Source organism: Palaemon carinicauda, chromosome 19, assembly GCF_036898095.1.
Source record: "Palaemon carinicauda isolate YSFRI2023 chromosome 19, ASM3689809v2, whole genome shotgun sequence".
NCBI lineage: Eukaryota > Metazoa > Arthropoda > Malacostraca > Decapoda > Palaemonidae > Palaemon > Palaemon carinicauda.
This window is the reverse complement of record NC_090743.1, coordinates 3,736,330-3,743,829: the sequence shown is the minus strand read 5'-3', so window position 1 is coordinate 3,743,829 and position 7,500 is coordinate 3,736,330. Positions and strand designations below refer to the sequence as shown.

Here is a 7,500-nt window from a genome sequence, read left to right as displayed (position 1 = left end):
GTGTATATTGTATTTATACTCATTTGCAATTGTTGTTGTCTTCATTTTATATATATCTTCTCCTGTCTGTTTTCTGTGTTTAATTTTCACTTATATAATCATACGTTCTTATTGGATATTATAATTTCAGAGGAATACATCTAAACTGTAAATTTAAAAAGATATATTATCACTTACCTAAGATTATTAAATTTTTCTTTTTACAGATATACCTGATTTCCATCAAAATTCAATTAATATAATTGTCAAGTTGATAATAGAGCATTCGAATTCATATCTATCTTGTATTAGCTTTTAAAGTCAACATCTTTAATAAATCTTCAAATTGTGTTTTCCTTTAACACTGTAGTTGGATGAATTAAAAAAATAATGTGTAAAAAGTAATCTTTGCATGATCTATTTATTAGCATTATCATTATCACTATTACTAGCTAAGCTACAACCCCAGTTGGAAAAACAGGATGCTATAAAACCAAGGACTCCAACAGGGAAAATAGCCTAGGGAGGAATGGAAACAAGGAAATAAATAAATTAAATGAGAAGTAATGCAAAATTAGAATAAAATATTTTAATAACATTAACAATATTAAAATAGATATTTCATATATAAACTATAAAAACCTAGTGGAAGAGAAATAAGATAGTACAGTAGGCCCGAGTGTACCCTTAAGATTAACAGTGAAATCAAAGTTCACTTTATAACAGTAGAGTGACTATAGTCACAGCAGAGGTTTCTGGGCAAAATAAGCCCCGCCTCCGATGACGTCAGAGCCAATCATTTTGTTTCCTGCGTTATCAGTGGTAACGGATGCTAACGTGGGAGACATGATTGGATATGACGTCATCAGGGGGCGGGGATTATTTCACCCAGAAACATTGCAGTGACTATGATAAGGTGTAAAACTTGGCCTGATTAAGGAATGCGTAATTATTCTATATCTGTTTAACATTTTGAGATTATATAAGAAAGATTTTCCACGGGAATTAGCGGTAAATTCTGAGTAAAAATGATCATAGAGATGAAGAAATAGAAAGAGCAATCAGAGGTTTCAGACCTCCGCCAATGAAGATTGTCAACATTTTGCTTAAGTCTACGGAGCAATCTTTCCCTTTTTCATATGTTGACCTTGATTGAATCTACTTTATAATAATAATAATAACTAGAATATAGATCTCGATCAAGATCCCTTCTAATTCTAATAGGTTCTTCTAGAACATAATACCTATCCACTGATAAAATTTTGACATAATCCTGCCTTCAGACAAACAGATAAATAAATAAATAAACGCAGGAGAAGCGAGTTAAAAGTCCTTATAAAAGTGAAGGTTTTGAATGAAAATGTCCCTGCCTGGCAATCTATTGGATGGGGGTTCGAGACCCGGTCAAGCTCGATAGCTTTATGTAGTGTCTGCAACCTAACCATCGATGTGAGTGAGGGATTGAGGCAAAGTTAGGGGAGCCTATAGATCTACCTGCTGAATGATCAGCAGCCACTGTCTGGCCCTCCCTGGTTCTAGCTTAGGTAAAGAGGGGGCTTGGATGCTGATCATTATAAGGCTAGAAAGTGTGTGCATTTGGTAATGCCTACAGTGGCTCACGAAAAGCCCAACAACCGCGCTCAATTTCATCTAAAGAATATCTGAGATTGTGATGAAAACAAGTGAGTGATGTAGTGTAAGCAAGGCGGGTTAGATGTGCTGATGGTGAGCTTGCTGTGTCTGGATCAATTGGAGTTGTCATGCCTCTATTCTGATACCAACCATTGGTGAGGATATACTGTATATATATATATATATATATATATATATATATATATATATATATATATATATATATATATATCATAAATTTTGCACATTTAAACGTGTTTTTCATATTCCAAATAAGCCATATATATTAATACATTAAAGTCTGGATTCTCTTCGTGGCTGAGTGGTATGGTCAATGTCATACAAGAATCCTGGGCCAGGGTTCGGAACCCAGCCGGTCAGATACTATAGTCTTTACGTGATTTCGCCTGGGGCTCTGATCCCGAGGTTGTTAAGAGAATTCAGACTTTAATGTATTAATATATAAGGCTTATTTGAAATATATATACATAAACACACATACACACACAAACTCACACCCACACACACACATATATATATACATATATATATATATATATATATATATATATATATATATATATATATATATATATATATGTGTGTGTGTGTTTGTGTGTGTAAGTGTGCGTTTGCTATTACCATTACTAGCTAAGCGACAACCTTAGTTGGAAAAGCAGGATGCTATAAGCCCGAGGGCCCCAACAGAAAAATATAATCCAGTGAAGGAGATGAAGAAATAAATAAATTACAAGATAAGCGATGAACAATTATACACACACACAGACACACACACGCATCTTCCGATCCATTCTCTTTAAATATATTACCCTCTTTCGAGAGAGAGAGAGAGAGAGAGAGAGAGAGAGAGAGAGAGAGAGAGAGTTAATGCACGTTCTGTCAACACGCCAAGATGAAAACTCATTTGTTCCCTGTCCCAAAATCTGTCCAAGACACGACGTAGCCACTGCTACTGTCACTACTCTCCTGTCAGGAGGAAATGGGCGGGGGAGGGGGGGGGGGGATTAAGTAGGTGAGATTATTCAGATTGACTTCAGTCCCTCGGGCCACGGAGGTCGGGTAAATAAGCGTTTAAAAAAAAAAAGACCTTCGGGAAAAAACCGTACTAAATAAACGACTGACGGGAAAATATTGTAATTAACAAAAGAAAGTCGGGTAAATAAGCTTTAAATAAACGAAAACTGGGAAAAAAAATTGTATTAAATAAAGGATAGACGGGAAAATATTGTAATTAATAAACAACAGACTGGAAAATCATGTAGTAAATAAACGATAGACGGGAAAATATTGTAAATAATAAGAAAAAGTCGGGTAAATAAGCATTTTAAATAAACATCAGTCTTGGTCCTTGAAATAAACGTCAAACTTGTCCAGTCTTTGTAATAAACGTCAGTCTTGTCCATAACCTTTGAAATAAACGTCATTCTTGTCCATAGTCGTTGAAATAAACGTCAAACTTGTCCAGTCTTTGTAATAAACGTCAGTCTTGTCCATAGTCGTTGAAATAAACGTCAAACTTGTCCAATCTTTGTAATAAACGTCAGACTTGTCCATAGCCTTTCAAATAAACGTAATTTTTGTATATAACTTTTAAAATAAACGTCAGTCTTGTTCATAGTCTTTGTATTAAACGTCAGTCTTGTCCATAGTCTTTCAAATAAACGTCAGTCTTGTCCAGTCTTTTTAATAAAAGTCAGTCTTGTCCATATTCTTTGAAATAAACGTCAGTCTTGTCCATAGTCTTTCAAATAAACGTCAGTCTTGTCCAGTCTTTTTAATAAAAGTCAGTCTTGTCCATATTCTTTGAAATAAACGTCAGTCTTGTCCATAGTCTTTCAAATATACGTCAGTCTTGTCCATACTCTTTGAAATAAAAGTCAGTCTTGTCCATAGTCTTTGAAATTAATGCCAGTCTTGTCCATAGTCTTTAAAATAAACGTCAGTCTTGTCCAGTCTTTAAAATAAACGTCAGTGTTGTCCATACTCTTTGAAATATAAGTCAGTCTTGTCCAGCCTTTGAAATAAACGTCAGTCTTGTCCATAGTCTTTGTAATAAACGTCAGTCTTGTCCATAGTCTTTCAAATAAACGTCAGTCTTGTCCATAGTCTTTCAAATAAACGTCAGTCTAGTCCACAGTCTATGAAATAAACGTCAGTCTTGTCCATAGTCTTTCAAATAAACGTCAGTCTTGTCCATAGTCTTTGAAATAAACGTCAGTCTTGTCCATAGTCTTTGAAATAAACGTCAGTCTTGTCCATAGTCTTTCAAATAAACGTCAGTCTTGTCCAGTCTTTGAAATAAACGTCAGTCTTGTCCATAGTCTTTTAAATAAACGTCAGTCTTGTCCATAGTCTTTGAAATAAACGTCAGTCTTGTCTATAGTCTTTGAAATAAACGTCAGTCTTGTCCATAGTCTTTGAAATAAACGTCAGTCTTGTCCATATTCTTTGAAATAAACGTCAGTCTTGTCCATAGTCTTTGAAATAAACGTCAGTCTTGTCCAGTCTTTGTAATAAACGTCAGTCTTGTCCATAGTCTTTTAAATAAACTTTAGTCTTGTCCAGTCTTTCTAATAAACGTCAGTCTTGTCCAGTCTTTGTAATAAACGTCAGTCTTGTCCATAGTCTTTGAAATAAACGTCAGTCTTGTCCAAAGTCTTTGTAATAAACGTCAGTCTTGTCCATATTCTTTGTAATAAACGTCAGTCTTGTCCAGTCTTTGTAATAAACGTCAGTCTTGTCCACAGTCTATGAAATAAACGTCAGTCTTGTCCATAGTCTTTGAAATAAACGTCACTCTTGTCCATATTCTTTGAAATAAACGTCAGTCTTGTCCATAGTCTTTGAAATAAACGTCAGTCTTGTCCAGTCTTTGTAATAAACGTCAATCTTGTCCAAAGTCTTGTCCATAGTCTTTGTAATAAACGTCAGTATTGTCCATGGTCTTTGAAATAAACGTTAGTCTTCTCCATAGTCTTTGAAATAAACGTCAGTCTTGTCCAATCTCTGTAATAAACGTCAGTCTTGTCCATAGTCTTTGTAATAAACGTTAGTCTTCTCCAGTCTTTGAAATAAACATCAGTCTTGTCCATAGTCATTGAAATAAACGTCAGTCGTCTTTGAAATAAACATCAGTCTTGTCCATAGTCATTGAAATAAACGTCAGTCTTGTCCAGAGTCTTTGAAATAAACGTCAGTCTTGTCCAATCTCTGTAATAAACGTCAGTCTTGTCCATAGTCTTTGTAATAAACGTTAGTCTTCTCCAGTCTTTGAAATAAACATCAGTCTTGTCCATAGTCATTGAAATAAACGTCAGTCGTCTTTGAAATAAACATCAGTCTTGTCCATAGTCATTGAAATAAACGTCAGTCTTGTCCAGAGTCTTTGAAATAAACGTCAGTCTTTTCCAGTCTTTGTAATAAACGTCAGTCTTGTCCTTAGTCTTTGTAATAAACGTCAGTCTTGTCCATAGTCTTTGTAATAAACGTCAGTCTTGTCCATGGTCTTTGAAATAAACGTCAGTCTTTTCCCGTCTTTGTAATAAACGTCAGTCGTGTCCATAGTCTTTGAAATAAACGTCAGTCTTGTCCATAGTCTTTGTAATAAACGTCAGTATTGTCCATGGTCTTTGAAATAAACGTTAGTCTTCTCCATAGTCTTTGAAATAAACGTCAGTCTTGTCCATAGTCTTTGAAATAAACGTCAGTCTTGTCCAATCTCTGTAATAAACGTCAGTCTTGTCCATAGTCTTTGTAATAAACGTTAGTCTTCTCCAGTCTTTGAAATAAACATCAGTCTTGTCCATAGTCATTGAAATAAACGTCAGTCTTGTCCAGAGTCTTTGAAATAAACGTCAGTCTTTTCCAGTCTTTGTAATAAACGTCAGTCTTGTCCAATCTCTGTAATAAACGTCAGTCTTGTCCAGTCTTTGTAATAAACGTTAGTCTTGTCCAGTCTTTGTAATAAACGTCAGTCTTGTCCATAGTCTTTTAAATAAACGTCAGTCTTCTTCAGTCTTCTTAATAAACGTCAGTCTTGTCCATATCCTTTAAAATAAACGTCAGTTTTGTCCATAGTCTTTCAAATAAACGTCAGTCTTCTCCAGTCTTTTTAATAAACGTCAGTCTTGTCCATATCCTTTAAAATAAACATCAGTCTTGTCCATAGTCTTCCATATAAAAGTCAGTCTTCTTCAGACTTTGTAATAAACGTCATTCTTGTCCATAGTCTTTCAAATAAACATCAATCTTGTTTAGTCTTTTTAATAAACGTCAGTCTTGTCCATAGTCTTTCAAATAAACGTCAAACTTGTCCAGTCTTTGTAATAAACGTCAGTCTTGGCCATAGTCTTTGAAATTAACGTCAGTCTTGTCCAGTCTTTGTAATAAACGTCAGTCTTGGCCATAGTCTTTTAAATAAACGTCAGTCTTCTTCAGTCTTCTTAATAAACGTCAGTCTTGTCCATATCCTTTAAAATAAACGTCAGTTTTGTCCATAGTCTTTCAAATAAACGTCAGTCTTTTCCAGTCTTTTTAATAAACGTCAGTCTTGTCCATATCCTTTAAAATAAACATCAGTCTTGTCCATAGTCTTTCATATAAAAGTCAGTCTTCTTCAGACTTTGTAATAAACGTCATTCTTGTCCATAGTCTTTCAAATAAACATCAATCTTGTTTAGTCTTTTTAATAAACGTCAGTCTTGTCCATAGTCTTTCAAATAAACGTCAAACTTGTCCAGTCTTTGTAATAAACGTCAGTCTTGGCCATAGTCTTTGAAATTAACGTCAGTCTTGTCCATAGTCTTTCAAATAAACGTCAGTCTTGTCCATAGTCTTTAAAATAAACGTCAGTCTTGTCCAGTCTTTGTAATAAACGTCAGTCTTGTCCATAGTGTTTTAAATAAACGTCAGCCTTGTCCATAGCCTTTAAAATAAACGTCAGTCTTGTCCATAGTCTTTCAAATAAACGCCAGCCTTGTCCAGTCTTTGAAATAAATGTCAGTCTTGTCCATAATCTTTCAACTAAACGTCAGCCTTGTCCATAGTCTTTCAAATAAACGTCAGTCCGGTATACAAGCGTTTCAAATAAACGACAGCCGTGTATATAAGCATCTAATACGTCAATCGGGTGAATAAGCTTTTGAAATAACCGACAGAACGCTATGAATACTAAAATGGCAGCCGTCTTTTCTTATCAATAGTGAAATCACCAGAAAATAAATGAATTATTCAAAACCCAAACACAAAGAACAGATCAATCTCTGTTCTCAACTCTCTTTGTTAGTACAGCATGTAGTCCTCGCGTTTTCACCCGATATACAAAAATATCAAAGGAAATCAAATGAATGTCCTTAATCGTAGAAGATAAAATCACTTCCTGAGTTTTTTTTTTTCCTTTTTTTTTCCTGTCGTCATTCCAAAATATCCTTTTGCAACACGCGTAGGGGTATTGATCTGCATCTGTTATTTGCAATTCCCGGCAACACACTTCACGCACGGCTGGGAATAACCTTGGAATGGGAATGAAGCGGGAATGGGATATCCACAGAAGACGAAATGGGCTCCGAATTGGGAGAAAACAAAGGAGGGAGCGAATCTACCCAGCACAGCGCGCGGTAACTACACACTTGACACTTCGGCTCCCTGAACAGGACTGACTCTTCTCTGCTGAGCTGCTCTGTGCCGCTGTCCTTCGTAGTTAAGCTTAGCAGAAACAGCGGCAGCAGCAGCAGCAGCGGGAAGGAAGGACTCAGCTGAAGGGAGGGGAAAGAAGGGGGAAATGAGGGAGGAAGGGAGGGAGGGTGAGGTAGAAGTATGCTATAACCTGACTTGGTCGAAGAAATTTTATAGCGTAGAGTCGGTCTGGGG

General features: G+C 35.7%; 1 protein-coding gene across 4 annotated transcripts in view; it reads right to left on the bottom strand.

Annotated features, from left to right (window-relative positions):
* Positions 1-7,316, bottom strand: part of LOC137658405 (lachesin-like) — a 40,269-nt gene extending 32,953 nt beyond the window's left edge. For 2 of the 4 annotated variants that reach the window (XM_068393088.1, XM_068393091.1), the window contains exons 1-2: positions 7,233-7,296; positions 1-145 (exon numbers count right to left, since the gene is read on the bottom strand). The exon at positions 1-145 is cut by the window's left edge and continues 222 nt beyond it. The gene's annotated coding sequence lies outside the window, so the exon portion shown is untranslated. Of the gene's footprint in view, positions 146-7,142 lie in introns of all 4 variants that reach the window. The other 2 variants (XM_068393090.1, XM_068393089.1) reach the window with 2 other exon arrangements.
* Positions 7,317-7,500: the final 184 nt, after the last annotated feature.